Source organism: Balaenoptera ricei, chromosome X (genome assembly GCF_028023285.1).
Source record: "Balaenoptera ricei isolate mBalRic1 chromosome X, mBalRic1.hap2, whole genome shotgun sequence".
In the NCBI taxonomy this organism is placed as follows: Eukaryota; Metazoa; Chordata; class Mammalia; order Artiodactyla; family Balaenopteridae; genus Balaenoptera; species Balaenoptera ricei.
The window spans coordinates 38,594,089-38,612,807 of NC_082660.1; the positions used below are offsets into that span (position 1 = coordinate 38,594,089).

At 36.9% G+C, this 18,719-nt stretch overlaps 1 protein-coding gene across 9 annotated transcripts in view; it reads right to left on the reverse strand.

The window, feature by feature from the left end:
• Positions 1–18,719, reverse strand: part of CASK (calcium/calmodulin dependent serine protein kinase) — a 392,163-nt gene that overhangs the window by 151,454 nt on the left and 221,990 nt on the right. The window lies entirely within an intron of this gene.

The following is an 18,719-nucleotide window of genomic DNA, read 5'->3' on the forward strand; positions in this document are numbered from 1 at the left end:
CAGTACTTAAGACTGCACCTTACTTAAAACAGATTTATAAACAATTCAGCCATCTTGGACCATACACTTTGATAAAGCAAAATTGAAGATGTGTACACCCTATGATCCAGCAAGTCCACTACTAGGTATACATCTTACAGAACCACTCAAACATGTATACAAGAAAACATGTGTAAAGATGCTCAGTGACCTACTGCTCACAATACTAAACAAATGTAAACAACCTAAGTATGAGTATGCATCAGCAAAGGAATGGAGAAAAAAACTTCATCTGCATGCATCAACGTGGAGAATTGGCAAAAATAATGTTGAATAAAAAACAAAAACTGCAAAAGGGTATGTACCCTATGAAATCACTTATGTAAAATACAAAACCACATAAAACAATACCGTATTCTTTACACATCTATACATATGCAATAAAAATATAAAACATACGTCATAATATACACAAACATATATACCCACTTAAGGTTAATGGTTACATCTGGAGAGATTTGAAGCAAACATGGCAAAATATTAATAATGTCTGTTATACCTGTGTGGTAATACATGGGTATTTGTTATGTAATTTTTGGTATATATCTGAGTATTTGAAATATTTCATAACAATAAAGAAAACCTGTAGGTTAGAATTAAAAGGAGCAAATTCTGAAATTTTCGTGTGTTCAAAAATAACTAGAGAGTAAGCTCTAAGAGAAAGGGCCCTTATTCGTATTCTTTATTTTTTTAATTTATCTTATTGAAGTATAGTTGATTTACAATGTTGTGTTAGTTTCTGCTGTACAGCAAAGTGATTCAGTTATACATATATACATATATATATATATATATATATTCTTTTTCATATTCTTTTCCATTATGGTTTATCACAGGATATTGAATGTAGTTCCCTGTGCTATACAGTAGGACCTTGTTGTTTATCTATTCTATATATACTAGTTTGTATCTGCTAATCCCAAACTCCCAATCTAGCCCTCCCTCATCCCAAGGGCAACCCCCTTGGCAACTGCAAGTCTGTTCTCTATATCTGTCAGTCTGTTTCTGTATCGTAGATAAATTCATTTGTGTCATATTTTAGATTCCACATGCAAGTGATATTATATATTTGTCTTTCCGTTTCTGACTTACTTCCCTTAGTATGATAATATCTAGGTCCATCCATGTTGCTGCAAATGGCATTATTTTATTCTTTTTTTATGGCTGAGTAGTATTCCATTGTGTGTGTGTGTATACCACATCTTCTTTATCCATTCATCTGTCGATGGACATTTAGGTTGTTTCCATGTCTTGGCTATTGAGAATAGTGCTGCTATGAACACAGGGGTGCATGTATCTTTTTGAATTATAGTTTTCTCTGGATATATGCCCAGGAGTGGGATTGCTGGATCATATGGCAACTCTATTTTTAGTTTTTTGAGGAACCTCCATACTGTTTTCCATAGTGGCTGCCCCAATTTACATTCCCACCAACAGTGTAAGAGGGTTTCAAAAGGGCCCTCATTCATCACTGACTACCCAGAGCATAGTTGCATTGCCTGGCACGAAGAAGATCAATACATATTTGTTGAATAACTGAATGAACGAGTGAATGAATGGATGGATGAACGAGAAGGGAAGGAGGGAGGGAAGGGGTGCTTAACAGAACTGAAAAAGTAGGTTATTTTGTTTTTTTTCCTAGTCAATGTATCTAGATATAGCTGCAGAAAACGTCATACAATTGTAATCAGGAGATGTCATTAAGGCAACCATTCTCAAAAGTTTGGCCAGCATTGTTCTTTTTTTTGTAACATCTTTATTGGAGTATTATTGTTTTACAATGGTGTGTTAGTTTTTGCTTTATAACAGTTTTTTGATTACACACAGAATCAGAATGCTGTTGACTTAATATGTAAAAGCCTGTTATGACAAACTGCAAGGATCCATTCTTAAGTTTCTGTCACAGAGTATGAGAATTTTTTTTTTTTTATAGTCAGAATACTTCTTCAAACTTCAGGTAGGCCACTGACTGGGAAATCAATATTAAAGAGTATGAAGAATTTCGTTAGGGCTGAATTTATTTTAATGAGATTTGGACTGTATACAGTTAGTGTTCAGTTAGTTGTATTTCAATAAGTGTACACAAATGGTTGAACAAACAATAGGTCAAAGCAGAATTATATTTAAAAAACAAGAAACATTTGAGAATAAAAATAGAAATTTGCAGAAAAATCAGAGGCTCAGAAAAAAGTAATAAATTTTATATTAATTACTCTGCTCTGACAATTGTTAACAAATACCAAACTGAAATTCAGTATTTCTGTTTGTATAATTTAAAAATATGACAATACTGATTTTCTCTCATGTTCTCAAAATTAAAATCTTTTTTACATTATTGGTAAACATTTTATATCCCTACATGTGTCTATTGTAAACATACAGTTTGAATGGTTAAATTACATTATTATTATTACTAGTAGTAGTTTTATGGAACATTAAAAGAAACACATATACACTCATAATTCTAGAAGCGTTCTCATTATTTATATTAAATGAGATGATCCCTATAAAGCCCTGCACAATGGCATTGTTAAAAAAGTAAAAAAGTACACTGAGTCAATTCTTGCTATAATATTTGTGATAAAATAAATTTTGTTAAAAGTCAACCTATCCATAAGCTCCTAACAGATTTTCTTTACCGACAGAAGTTTCACTAATAACATACCTTAGAGTAACCTGAATCCTGAGAATGTTTCTAAATTTTTAGAAAAATTTGCTAAACTTACCAAATTTAAGGCTATTTATTACATATAATCTTTTATTTCTTATTGAGCATTGGTGTACACAAGTAGGAAACACTGTCCCTACCTCCCCCAAGCCAAGATTTAGTTCTAGAAGCATACAGAAAAGGGAAATTCAGAAGTATATACATAGCCTCACCTTGCAAAAGATCTTGAGAACAAGTTTCTAAATAACATCTCACATATGCAAAACCAAACAAAGGCATAATTAACTGCCTGGTTGCGAGAGTAAGACCTAAATGCTGAGTTTTGCTGTTAGTTTTGGAAAAGTATTCTGTGCAGAGCTGGGTTTGATGGCAGTTGAATTTCTAAGATCAGGTCAATAGAAAAAGAAAATTCTGTTCTAGTACAGAAGGTTTTGTTTTCAACTTCTTTTCAAAATGGATTCTTCAGTTCTGCTGATATGAAAGTAGAACTAATATAATTACAGCTCTGTGAAGCAAAGCCTTACTGAAAAGTTATCCATAAGAGAAAAACAGCATGAAATAGAGTTCTCTCAACAGGCAGCCTGGATTTTGCAGAAACATGTTAACAGGCTACTTATTTTTTAGCCTTTTGAAGTATGAATGGAAACTTATTTTTACCAGATATTAAAATATATTCTTATCCTTCATTAAGGATAACACTGTGGAGCACATGCAAGGATAAACTTATCAATGGAACAGAATGCACAGCTCTACGCAGACCCTCAACGATACATGAGAAGATTATATGACAAATTAATCACTCTCAACAGGGTAGGAGCAGGAACAAATCAGAGGGCAACCTAGGATTCTGTTAGTCAAGATGTGCTAGAAGCTTGCAAAGTGGGGTTCAGTGAATTTTTTTTTAAACATCTGTATTGGAGTATAATTGCTTTACAATGGCGTGTTAGTTTCTGCTGTTAAATGAAGTTTTAAAAAGTTTTCTGAGTGACTCTGATACACTTTCTTCCTTCAAAGAGAATCACTGCAAATAAAGGAGACCTCATAAAAAGCATCGGGGAAGGAAGAAATGAATTAATAAATAGTGCTGTGCTTATTTAAAATAAAAGCCAATTTATAGCCTCGCCTCATATCACACCAAAAAAAAATTATATCTGGATCAAGAGTTAAATGTAAATAATGAATGCATTAAAAGACTTAAAAATATGTGACTAACTCATCTGTCGAAGGGAAAAGACTTCCTATTAATAAAATAGAAATAAGCACAGGGAAAGATGCATAGATTTGACTTTTAAAAGTAGACTATTTTTTTGTCAAAAACCATAAACAAAAATAAAAGCAAAAGCACAAAGTGAGAAAAATATTCACAACAGATATGACATTTACTGGAGAGTTTTCTATGTCAGGCACCAAAGGACACCATAAACTTCTAAAGAAACTTGTATTTTTGATCAGAAGAAAGCATCTGAATCTCAGAATATAATCTGAACTATGACAACTCGAATGAGATAGAAACTCTCACGATGGATGATGCAGTGTCCTTTTTCGTAGCTACATGGCCAAGTTGAGAACACATTCCTATAAGTGGCTGCTATAGTGCCTCAGTTCAGTCTGGTTTTCAAATTAAGACATGGAGGACTGCTTGCGTGGTGGTAACAATAGACTCAGAGCTAAAATGGAAGTGCTAGGTTTGTCCTAAACTTCTATTTTGCCTCTTATTTCCCCCCTTCAAGTTTACATGCAACGGAATGGGAAGCAAAGTAAAATATATTTATGTACCTTTTACTGTGCTGGGTGCTCGCAATGCATTATTATCATTTACTCCTCATTGCATCGTGATTGAAGTATTTTCTGTATTTTACATATGAGGGGATGCAAGTTGGTAGACTTTTATTCCACAGGCATTGTCTCTGCTAAGACACTGCTTTTCGTTTTCATTTCATTCTGCCCAAGCACAATGGTAATTACTGTGATGTCTTTTGTTTTTTAAAAAAAACCATAAATGGGTATTAATATGTATTTAGGGCAAAAAATTCTGCTTATTACTCATCAGAACTGTGTGATGTCAAAAGACCAAAATCTTAAAGAACTAGTTTTCTAGCTATCACACATTTGTACACTCTGTGAAAGCTCTGCCTGAAACATGGACAATAAAGCAGTACAAAAGCATACAGGTTGAATAGAAGGAGAAAAAAAAAGAAATCAAATTAGAGCATCTCACCCTTATTAATTTTGCTTCTAGCCCAGGAAATGCATAAAGAACCATCATAAGATGAGCTTTGGAAAAGGTTTCTAATTGTGGTTTGGATACAGGTATTGATGATGCATAGAATCTCTTTTTGTGTTAGTAAGCCATGCAAGTTATTCCAGGAGCAACAGTTAACTGTTACAGTCATACTCTGGTTTGGTAATTCCACATATAGTCATTTTTTAGGTATAAAATATTTCAAACATACAAAAAAGTGAAAATACAACATAACAGGCAGCTAAGCACCCATCACCCAAATTGTGCAGATGTTAATGTTTTGGCCCTATTTGCTTAACTGTTCCCTTGTACCTATACATAATCCAAGAAGATATACTAAAGCTCATCCGGAGGTAGCCTCTTGCCTAAAGTTAGTGTATATCATTTTGATGTACATGTTTATACTATTATAACATTCGTAAGTGGCATGAATAACAATGTGCGTTAGTTTTTGTTTTTAAAATTTAACAAATAGTATCTCACTAATACATCCTTTTGTAACTTTTTTCACTCAAATTATGTTTGTGTTGATAGATTCATTCATTTTAACAGATGCATAGTGTTTTACTGTGAGAATAAACAACAGTTCAATTCTCCATTTCTCCTAACAATGGGCCTTTAGGTGGTTTCCACTTTTTCACTATTAGAAACCACACTCAAGAGAAGTCTCCTGTGTGCATGTGTGGAATTTTTCTATGGCTGACACTTAGAAGTAGAAATGCTTGGTTGTAAAGGGTATAAACATCTTCAGTTTACTTCAGTTGTGACAAACTGCTCTCCAAAGTGATTTTACCAATTTATACACCTATCTCACCACTAGTAAGATAAGAGTTCCTCTACCCACATCCTCACCAATACTTGGTTTTATCAGATTTACTAACTTTTGCCAATCTGGGAGGTGTGAAATGGCATCTCCCTGTGGTTTTAATTTGTGCCTCCCTGACTGCCAGTGAAATGGAGCAGCACCACCTCATGTTTCTTTTTTGCCCATTCATGTTTCTTCTTGGGTGAATCATCTATTCATATCTACACCATTTCCCCTTTTCCCTTTAATGAGTTGCTTTTATTCTTTTTTTTTCTTTCAAATTGTTGAAATAATTCTTTATATATTATGTATACTAATCTTTTGTTCTTTATATGGGTTGCAAATAACTTCTACCAGTATGGGACTTGTCTTTTACTTTGCTTATGGTTTCTTTTGCCAGACACCATAAGGAAAGGAAGACGTTTTCTAATCAATAAATCTAGATGAACCCTGGCCTTCTGAAATATATACACCCCTCAAGGACCAAGCTAAAGAATTTGCAGATGAAATTATCTTATAATTAGACAGCTTGGCATTTCAGTCAGAAATAGTATAGTACATAGGAGTGCAAACGAGGTGTCCCCTGAGAACAAAAATGTTTTCTCAGACTTAACCTACAAAATTAAACATCTAAGTATTACAGATATGCAAACGATTTTAAAGGGATAGAAAGTCTCCTAGACCAGGAGCTGACCTGTTAAGTGTATCAACATATTTAAAGAAAGAATTGGCCATTCACTAGCAGGTAAGTGAGGGAAACTTGTTAGAAAAAGGGGGGTGGAGACTAGGAAGATGTTGGTATTGCCCACCCAGACAGAGTCCAGGGGAACAGTCTTAACCAATGGACCAAGAGTATTACCATCCCACTGGTAAAGCCATGGGGAGGATTATGGTGGCGCTGCATCCAATAGGTCTTCTTAGCCTACTGACATTAAACATTAAATAATGAACTGAGAGGCAGCATAATGGACAGGTTAATAGGGCAGCTGCTGCAACCAGACTGCCTGAGTTCAATTTCTGGCTCCACCACTTACTATGTAACTTTGTACAAGCTCTCTTTCCTCTACTGAGAAAACAAAAATAATAGGAACACCTAACTCATAGTGTTATGGAGACTAAACGAGTGAATAAATGTTCTTGGCCATTAGGAAACATTCAATATATGTTACTGAAATACTCAAATGCCAAAGGAAAGACAGGGGAAATATATAAAATGGAATGGTCAGAAGCTGAAGGTACACACCAGAACCAGGAAGATACACAGTGGAAGCTGACCTGGACCAAATGAGGTGGGGAAAGCACTCATAAAGGGTAATTTAACTTTAGCTTTCACTAATAACAGCAACGTCCAGGACAGGAGCTACAGCAGACCCATGCTGTCAGAACCATACTCTGAAACTTGAGCAAGTAGAAGAGGAGAGGATGCCAGAAGAGGGACAGTTTGAAAGAATGGGATTACTTAGCCTTAAAGCAGAAGACTAAAAGAAAGGCATTAGAGCAAAAATATGTGTGTGTGTGTGTGTGTGTGTGTGTGTGTGTGTGTGTGTAGCCTCAGACAGCAAGCAGAAAGAGGACCAGTGAAGGATGGGAGTTGCAAGCAGCATGTTTCACCAGACTGTAGAAGAGGCTTTTCTAACAACTGCAGATCTCAAATGGAATAGAAAGCCAGTGAGTTATTTGCTAGTAGAACTATTTCAATATAGTATGGATCCTCAGCAGGCTGGAAAGGCAGCAAAGCATTTCGAGCATTTAATAAAGTTTGGATTAGATGTTCTTTAGATCCCTTTAACAGAAGTTTTGGGTTTTACAGAACATTCAATACCTTAATAATGAGTGGCAACCAGGGGCCACCTGTGATCTTGTTGCCCCATCATGTTGTGCCCATACAGTCGTGCCCTCAGGGCTATTCAGATGTGTGCGGCCGGGGGGCAGAGGAAGGAGGCTGCTTGCTGTATGGTCAATGGTCCCCAAGCAGTTTCCCAGAATCTTCTTTTGTAGCAGAATTTGTCCCATGTCCCTTGCTCAGCACATCACAGGCATTCATTAATATTTACTGCTACAGAGACTGTTTAAACTCTATCTAAAATAAGTTGATGGATTCTGGGAGTTTTGTGACATTTGTTATGTTAGGTGCTCATTTCTTCACTTTCTTACTGATCCTTGGTTTTGTTATGCATAATCAGAGTGGTCAAACAGGTTACTGCATTGCATCCTGAAGCGGGGTCAAGGCACCTTCACTGTAAAACTGGCTCAATAGTATAAACTCAGGTGGGAATGGTAATCCCTCTGATGTGTGATATTTTCAAATTTTATCCAATGGCAAACTTCTGGACTAAAAAATCTTAATGCCTTCCTTTAACACTGCTGGCAATACTGTTACAGGCCCTTTCCTGTTATACACATTTCCTTTCTATGTTTCCTGCCTCTTCTCATGTTGTCACCTACCAAGATCTTCAATACTGCCCCCTCTATTTTTTTTCCTTTCCTGTACTCAGCAGCACCTCTTTCTCTTCCCCAGTTCAGTTTTATCTCTTTATTTTCTGACTTTCTCTTTTAATTGCCTTTCTCGCAATTTAGTGTCCTCTTATGTGTTCCCTGATTTGTCAGAAGCAGAAATGCTTCATTATTTGGGTGGAAATTTCGTTTGTACTCAAAAGAAAAACACTGTTTCCGCTATATTAAAAACAACTTTCAGCTGGTTGCAAAGGGAACTGATGAGGTTTGCATGCATGTTCATATTCAGTTCCCCTTTGTGGCCAGTGAGACTTGAAAAACACTGGAACACACAGGGTCAGCTCTTGTGCGGACTGATTATAGAGTTCCAAATATATGTGGCAAGTAGTGAGAGGTGTCAGCTAAATAAGTAACTGATGGTCTCATGCTCTGATAGTTGGCATTTGTGATCCTGCAAATAACTAAACCTCCAGTAGTAAGTACAACCTAGCACGGTGGGGGGAAAAGCTACTAAAGGGGCAAGCTAGACTAAGCATCCCTCTGTATCCTTTTAGGCTCTAGTATTGGAGATCTCAATTAATTATCCAGTTCTTAGGATCAGATAAGCAGAAACAGACTTTTCTTCTAGTTTTACTGAAAAGCTAGATTAGTTCTGGAAATAGAAAAGGGCTATTTACAGAGGATGAAAAGTACAAAGGAAACAGCATGGATTCCTGATACTTTCAGTACACCTTTTAATACAAGAAATAATCAAAAGAAAATGACAGCTCCATGACTGAACTGAGGCACAGTGGGTATCCCTTTGCAAAGTAAACTTAACTTTTCTTTTTGGATGTTATCCAAGAAGCAATGGACTCTGAGGTACACATACTATATTAATCCCAAAGGAAGAACCAATGTACTGTACTTTGAGGAAAAAAATATAAAAATCTAGTTAGAACACTGCTGTTGCAAGCACCGTAAAGAAAATGTGGTAGATTAAAATTCTCTGCAGTGGGACTTCCCTGATGGCTCAGTGGTTAAGAATCCACCTGCCAATGCAGTGGACACGGGTTCGAGCCGTGGTCCGGGAAGATCCCACATGCCACGGAGCAACTAAGCCCGTGCGCCACAACTACTGAGCCTGCACTCTAGAGCCCGTGCGCCTAGAGACCGTGCTCCGCCAACAAGAGAGCAACGAGACGCCACCGCAACGGGAAGCCCGTGCACTGCAACGAAGAATAGCCCCCGCTAGCTGCAACTAGAGAAAGCCCACGCGCAGCAAAGAAGACCCAATGCAGCCAAAAATAAATAAATTAAATGAATAAATTAAAAAAAAATAAATTCTCTGCAGCTCTTCCCATCCAGAAGTGGAGTCTTTGCCCACCTCTTGAATCTGAGCAGGTATCGTGACTAGCTTTGACCAATAAAACATGGTGGACATTGTATGGCATCTAAGCAAGGCCTTAAGAGGCCTTGCAGCTTCCAGTTTTGTGCTCCTGGAACCCCAAGACCATCACGGTGTAAATAAACCCAGGATGAAATATCACATGGAGATACTCAGCCCGCACAACCATCTCAGCTGAGGCTCCAGACATGAGAGAGACCATCATGGACCATCCAGCCTCAGCTGAGCTGCCAGATAACTAAGAAGCTGCATGAATGACTCCAGGAGAGACTGACAGTAGAACTGCCTGGCTGAGCCCAGAACAAATTGCAGGATTGAGAACGAACAAATGGTTGTTGTCATAAGCCACCAAGTCTGGCGGTGGTTTGGCATGCAGCAATAGGTAAATGATGCATATAAAATTAAATTAAAAATATGTGTACCATTAATTTCTAAAAAGGTGACAACAAATATAGTAAGTAATTTCATTAACAAAAAAGACAATGCCTCTGTTTTGCTTAAAAGCTGTGTGTGTGTCTGTGTGTGTATCTGGGTGTGAAAGAGAGAGGGAGAGATATTTATTTTCCAAACCACTGCAGAGTGGAGAGTGGCAGGGTTATTGAAGATTTAGTAACGAACCATGAGTTGTCAGAGATAACAAGCATATGCTGCATGATGAGGCAACTGGTTAGGTGGTATCTTAACAGGAGGGGATCTGTGTAGTTTAAGTTGACAGGAAGAAGTGACTACAGTGGAGGGTAAAGGTGATTTCTCCTATGCTTTCATTAGGTAAAATACACTTTAAATTACACTTGTTGATAGACATGACATGTCGTTTTCATTACAAGCCTTTTATAGTATTATTTGACTATTAAAAACTATGTCCATAAATTGCTATGATTAAAAAAAAAGTTAAGAAAAACTAAAGATATGAGAAAAACTTTCGCATACTAAAAGGTCAGACTTTCTTTTTACCACTAGGATAATTGTAGTTCTGAATGATTTTACAAAGGTGACCCTTGTGATAATCACTAGTACAAAACAAAACGAAATCTCCAAAGGACATAGCCTATTAAAGGCAGATGAGTGTCAATGGGTTTTCAGCTTAAGGACAGAAATCCATTGTCCATACAATTATTTTTATTCTATCACGTTTAAAGTGTTTTTCAGCTACTAAGATAAAGAATCATTTTGTTAGAGCTTAAAAAAACTAAACTTTTTTTTTTTTAATGCTATTCTTGTCTGCTTACATTCTTTTTATGTATGTATGTATGTATGTATGTATGTATGTATGGCTGTGTTGGGTCTTCATTTCTGTGCGAGGGCCTTCTCTAGTTGTGGCAAGCGGGGGCCACTCTTCATCGCGGTGCGCGGGCCTCTCACCATCACGGCCTCTCGTTGCCGAGCACAGGCTCAGCAATTGTGGCTCACGGGCCGAGTTGCTCCACGGCATGTGGGATCTTCCCAGACCAGGGCTCGAACCCGTGTCCCCTGCATTGGCAGGCAGATTCTCAACCACTGCGCCACCAGGGAAGCCCAAAAAAACTAAACTTTTAAATTGTTCTAAGTTTCTAGCTGGAAAATAGTGCAAGGCGGGCAGCTTATGCTTCAGCCTTTAACAGCAAAAGAGGTTTAACTAGGGCTGGTAATAGATTGCCCTCTGCTGGTCAAAGCGTTGCCAAAGAAATGATTCTCTACAGACTTTTTCTGTGTTAAAATGTAACTGTGGTTTCTTCTTTCCAATTTTCTCTACCAGATACTTCTGGCGATATGGAACTCCAGAGAACTTATATTTCCTGGCTTCAATATTTTATTTGTAGGTTTATTAAAACAATAGATTTTAGGCTGGCTTTTTGATGGAGGAGGAAGAAGAGACCACATGGTAATATTAGAAACTATACCACATATAGTACAATTTGAGAAATATCTAATAAGACACCAACACTTGTTTAGAGTGACACCTTAAAATGACTACTTCAAGTCTAATATATCTCTGTCAAAACATTATAAAGACGCAAGCACCAATATAAGCAATGATTCAGGCAAGGACCATCAATGAATGCTAAAATCCACTGGGTGAAAGCGGAAAAAATATATTCAGAGAGTCTCAAAATATGACCATCAGATTGCTGCCAACTCTCCACTGTACTAGTACTTTTCCCCTCTGTAACTGATAAGTAATTAATAAATTTCCAGATTGAAAACTGATACATTTTTGGTCACCAGGGACACTTGGTCACCTTTATCTAAAACAATAATCCAGATTCTGGTAGTAGCTAAGAATATGGGATCTGAAGTCACACTACCTGGGTTCAAATATAGGCCCTACAATACACCAGTTACATTACCATCAACAAGTTATTTATCCTCCATGGACCTAAATCTTCTGATCTAGAAAATGATAGTAATAATAGTATCCATCTGAGAGATATCTTAATTAAATATCTTAACAATTAAGTGAATATATATAAAAGCACTTCAGTGGTTGTCATTTATTATTATTATACATTTTCTAAAAGTGGTTCTCAGGAAAGCTTGTTACTTCAATACTTGGGGTTCTTAATAAGAGAAAATAAATATAGATACTAACAGGTACAGGATGTAAGACCTCAGATACCCAACTCTTCCTCATCTTCCTTTGACATCTCTTTTTTTTCCCCTTGAATAAAGACAGTGACATGGAGCAGGAGATTTAACCTCAAGACAATTTTATCTAGAAATTCCAAAGAAGTGATTGGTAATAAAATGTCCAGGAAATGGTCTTGAGAAGAAAGGGGCAGTGGTGAGGTTTCTGGGCACTGATATATGATGTCTTTTTAACTCCCTAAATCTCATTGCAAGTCATAATCCAACGTGTATGTATGTGTTTTGTACCTGTGGCAATACAATGGCTTAAATTATTTTTAGAATTCTAAAATCAAATGCTTCATTTTCAGAAATTTTAATCTACTTTTGGCTTTTCAAAGAACCTGAAAACAAAAGGTAGGTTCTGAAGCATGATATGAACCAAACTTGACTGACTCAAAGACGTTGAAATTCAAAATTTGACTGTCCTCAAAAATATCTTTGCCTCATCTATCTAATCCAATGCTAAAATTTCCCTTTCCCTAAACCTGCTAATTTCCCATCTGTTTTCCAACTGCCACTTCTGAGGTCATTCCAATTCTAATGACTGTCACCATGTTTCTATGGTGTGCATTTCTAGAAGAAAATGTCTATCCAGTGCATTCAAGCCGATATGGAAAGACAAAAGCCAAAGGTGAAGTATAGTGAAACTCTGGCAGGTCCATTTAGTCATTAGACCTTTCTTACAAAGCTAATCACTTTTCTGTGCTATTATAAATTTACAAACTTTGGACTGTAATTTCTGCTGTTTTTTAATAGTTCTTGAGGAAAATACTCCCATGGTTTGCTGAGAAACCAGCTCGTAGCAGCAAGTAGAGGATCTCCACACCCTGATTAAGGGTGGGACAGCCATGATTATAGCTGCTCGTGGTAGACAGCAAGGGCCTGAGCACAGTGCAACTGGAGACAAAGACAGGGCTGTGGCCAGACACCACATCCTGAAGAGAGCAGGGGGGACTCAGAGAACCTTGAACAAACCACAGCTTTGAGTAACAGGTCTCTGCTTCACTCCTCCTAAAGGTAACTACTGGCTCGGGTGTGCAATGAACTGGATAAAGGCTTCCACTGCACCCCAACCCCAACTCCCCGTTGAAGAAATAATTATCTTTTGAATGTGAAGTTCTAATGTGGACTACATAAGGCATGTCTTCTCTTCCTGCACACCAGCCTCCCAACGCTCTGAACTTCTGATGGGTCAAATAGAGTGCTTAAAAGGCCAACTGTCGCCATTTTAGAAGACACTAGCTTGGGTAGCCCAAAATAACTGTCTAGTTGAAGCACAATGGTTCAGGTATGACTGAGCTGTCCTGTGTCTTCTGGGTTCTGGCTCCGAGGCAAGTTGAAAAGGGACCCTATCCTAACCCCAGTAATCTGTCAGGAAAGCTCTCATGCACCCCTGCTGAATACAGCTCACCATGGATTGTCAAAGTAAATTATAGCATGCCCGCCCTTTGAACCTCAAACATCTAAAAAGCAGGAAACTTCGTACAAGGCAGGACTTACCCTCTGGGGAACTACTCTAACACCTCAAGGAGTAAATCATAAGGGTCAGAGCAGAACACTTAGGAAGCCAGTATTTGGCAATGATATAGGAAGTAATTAGAATGGTTAGGCAAGAGCATTTAGACTTGAAACAGAAGCAGAACTGTGAAGAGAGGAAGCATGGGAAAGATGAATGAGAACCAAAGAAAACTGTAGGTGACCTAAATGAGAAAAGTCCAAGGGGCCACTTTTACACAGAACTTGCAATTCTTGAAATTTCTGCCTGACAAGTTGTATTTCTGTTAATCTTGTATCCTCTGACATTTACACCTTTTACCAATTGCAATAATACTTCCCAGTATGTTAGGAAAATATAAATAAAAATTTCCTTATATTTCAATTAGGGAACTCAAAATCACTTAAATCATAAAGAATTTATACTGACATCGATGGGATAAAAATAAGCTTACTGAAGTCCAAAGTTTTCAAAGAAAGAAAAAAATTGGGCTTGAGTTCTTCCAGTCAATTCTGCTACTTAGAGTCTAGAAACCCTGTCTGAATGAAATTAAAAGTATTCAAAACTTGATTCCAGTTTACTTACCATAAGGTACCCTTATTGACTCTAGAGAAAAACCAGTAATTTCTGCTAAGGTAGAGGGTGAGGTTGAAAAAAAACCAAACATGTGCCTTGAAGTTAATTTACTAGTTGTGTCACCTTGGGCATGCTATTTAACATCTTTGAGACTCAATTTTCCTCATGTGTAAAACGAGGCTACCACCACCCATCACTAGGGCTCTTACATGTAAAATGTTCTGCCTGGTACTGGCAGAGGATTGTTGCTCACCATGCATTCTCTTCTCTTTCCTTTCGGTTCCTTTGGACTGTAAGAACCACTCTGATTTAGTTTTCTCCCTTTCTAATTCATAGAGCACTTAAAGTCTGTACCACACATCACATATTAATCTGAATCTTGGCTTGCTTCTGGAACCGCTCTTGAATTTCCAGAGACCCTAAATTAGCTTGTGGTTGATATACTTCTGTGACCTCCACATGCCACTAGAAACACAGTAGGAACTCCAATAAATATTTGTGAATTGCACTGTTTAAGAAAACTACAGAGCACTAAAAAAAAAAAATCAAAATAGAGGAAGAAATGGTGAAAATTACACCTATCCAGGCATTCTTGCCCGATAAATTATCAGTCATCTGACCATCGTTTTGAGCAGTACTTCTGACTCTTCTTTGGTTCAATGGTTGATTGACATCTGTGGTAGCCAGCTTCCAAGATGGCTCCCAATGACCATCACCTCCTGATATTTATCCCTCCCACACTGAATCACTGCTGGCTTTGGGTGACCAACAGAATACTGCAGAAGTGACAGTGTTGACTTTAGAGGCTAGATCAAAAACAGGCATTGCAACTATGGCCTTGTTCTTTTTAATCACTTGCTCTGTGAGGACAGATGGCTGCATGACCTTGGGCAACTTATGCAACATTTCTGAGGTTCACTTTTCCTCACCTTTAAAATGAAGATATTTATTTCATAGTATTTATTTAACAGGGTATTGTGAAGATTGAATAAGACACGCATATAAAGCACATAACAGGATGCCTGGCACATAATAGGCTTTCATTAAATGTGGCTAATACTGGTGTGGTGGTGGTAGAAACTGCAGTAGCAGCAATTGATTGGCTGTGAGATGTGAAGGAAAGAGAGGAATCAAGGATGATTCCTAGGTTTTTGGCTTGAATAACTGAAGAAGTGATGGTGTCATCTACTGACTTTGGGGACAATAGAAGATAAGTTGTGGAGAGTAAGGACATTCTTTTTTCTTGGACCGAAGGTACTTAAGCCTCAAACAGGTAATACTAAAATTATCTTTCAATCACTTATAAACAGGATTCCTTTTCCATTCTTTCTTCTCTATATTATTTTGAAGTGTTTTTTTGTTCTAAATAATTCCTTCCTGGAACATGAAAAATTGTTGAAGTAAAAATGATAGGAATTCCAGAGGTCAAATTACTCTGCAATCAATGGCCATGTACCCCTGGATGAGTCACTGTTCTTAATTAAATGATGGCAAGCACTGCAAATGCAAAGATGAATAACAGCAGAACAAAATCCAGACACTCAGGTAGTCCTCACTTTTGTTTTACAGAGAAGTATTAGCAAACATTAGGAAGGATTTATGCAATCAACAAGAAATAAGATAAGCATCAGGGGTTATGAGAACTGGCAAAGTATGTTTATTAATTTTAAATGAAGATTTACTGATAACTAAAGTGCTCGAGCTTGATGAAGTTAGGTTTCTGTTCCCATTCTCAGACTCCCACTGGTTTAACTACCCAAGGAAGGGTAATGTGTGATGCAGGTCTGGCTCCTCAGCTGTACACACTTAGCTTTCATTTAGTTAATAGTTCATAGACTGATTAAACAATACTATACATAAAATTGGTTTCACAATTCTTTATATTGTAATATAACTATTGATTTTATTTGAGGCATATTTGGTCTTCGGATTCTGGCACTTTCCAGGACTCCCCAAATTCATTATGAAATGCTCCAAACAATGTACTACTTTGAAGCTGAATGGAGGCAGCACAGGACAGTTTGAAGTAGAATAAGTTAGTTCATTAGTTAACCAAGATGAGACCCAAACCCCTGAATGTACTGCTCTGGGCCTCACTTCTTTATCCCCCAGCTCTATATTTGATTCCAGTAACCTGCTACAAGTAAGAAAACTTTGCATTTAGTTTCCCTTTATTCGTGATAAAGCTGAATTGCAAATAAGCCATCCACAAACGATTTTACAGACAAGTTTGTACCAATATTTTATTGGGTTACTATGGAGTGGTTCCCTCTACCACTGTATTGTACAAAACTAACTAGTCGTGGGGATTAAACCTTTGAACTTAACTTCTGCCAAGCATGCTAATGAAGTTAAATGAGGTGTAACCGGTTCATGAAATAATCAAAAGGAAGCACAGTATATATACTGTCCACTAATTTCCTCCCACTATAGAGATAGAGAAATGAGTTTGGTTTTTTTTTTTTGAGAAGGTAGTTGCTACATTCACCGTAACTATTGAATTTCTTCAATACTCTGTTTAATTTCCTTTTCTTCCCACTGCAGTTCGTGTCATGCAAGAATCTATTCACGCTGACTAAAACTGAAAGATAATGGAAGAGTGATGATCAGAGAAATTAAAATCTGAAATTTAGCATCATCACCCTGAACAACAGAGCCTTGGTTGGCATAAACTACTCATAAAGGTAAGACTGATCACTTTTAACTTAAAAGTTAACTCTATAAAAACTCTAACAGGACTAAAATGTTTAAGTTTTGAAAACTGATCATTAAGAAAGGTCAGCATGTTAATTATATAGATAATTGTTAGTAACTGAAGTTAGAATTGTAGACTTCTTTCATTTGTCAAATTAGCAGAGGCACAATGTGTTACAGGAGTGATTCAAGACAAGACATTCTGCTGAGGGGAATGCAGACTTGTACACATTTTCTAGAGAGCAATTCTGTATATATAACATGATTGTTATTTGATTTCTTAAGCTTTAGAGTATTTTCTAAATTTTAGAAAATAATTATCTAGCAGTTTTATAATCAAACTTTACTTTTAAAGGAGAGGTACACAGTAGATACAAATTTGATGTTTGGGAAGCTAAAGATGGTCAACTAGTTGTCGTTTGTTATAGTGAAGGTTCCTATAGAGTTTCGATGTCATCTGTCTGATAAAGCTAGCCTCTGTGAAAGTCTTTTTACCCCTCTTCTGTTCTGAAGCATTTGCTAGTAGAAAAGCAAGGCAATGGTAATGAATAATATGAGATAACAGATGCTCTATGTGGTGGTCTCGTTTAAAAAAAAAAAAAGGAATACTATCCATTAATACAGAAGCACCACCTTTATAGATTTTAGTACATAATGCATTATCTACACAAGGCAGGGGCTAGTGTTTTTCTTTAACATCATCATAAAAGGAAGCTCCGTTCCTTATGTAATATAAAAATTTACTTTGATCAGATAATTTTTTCTTAAGAAATAAACTGGCTAATTTCACTCTCTGACTGATTTTTTTTTAAACATCTTTACTGGAGTATAATTGCTTTACATTGCTGTGTTAGTTTCTGCTGTATAACAAAGTGAATCAGCTATATGTACACATATATCCCCATACCTCCTCCCTCTTGCATCTCCCTCCCACCCTCCCTATCCCCCCAACTAGGTGGACACAAAGCACCGAGCTGATCTCCCTGTGCTATGCGGCTGCTTCCCACTATCTATCTATTTTACATTTGGTAGTGTATATATGTCCATGCCACTCTCTCACTGCGTCCCTGATTGCTCTTTTCATGGGCAAGGTTAGTCCATTAATATTTATTTTGATGATTTCTATAATCTTGCTTTTTAAAAATATTTATTCCATATTTTAATTGATTTTTTTCATTTTTGTTCCATCTCCCCACCCCCCAGTAAATTAGAATTTCAGCACTCTATTCCTATTTTTTAGGTGGTTACCTTGAAATTTTGTCATGCGTATTTAACTTGACATATACTAAAGTGAAACAGTATGTTATTCCCACTCCCAAAGAGTACAAAGACATTGGAACATCAAGTTAGATCCCAGTCTTGACTTGCATATTATTCTTGTCCAGCACTTTCGTTCTATCCTGTTTTAAATCCACAAATTTGAAATTACTCTTAAAATACGTGACCATTTTTGTTTGGATTTACATAAATGTTTACGATTTTATTTGCTCATCATTCCTTTTTGCATTGCAGACCATCCTTTGGGGAGCATTTTCTTTCTTCCTAAACTACATCCTTTAAAGTTCCTTTAGTGATAGTCTCTTGTTGATAAACTCCCTCAGGTGGTGTTTATCTGTAAATATTTCATTTCAGCCTCAATCTTTTTTTTTTGAACATCTTTATAGGAGTATAATTGCTTTACAATGTTGTGTTAGTTTCTGCTGTATAACAAAGTGAATCAGCTATATGTATACATATATCCCCATATCCCCT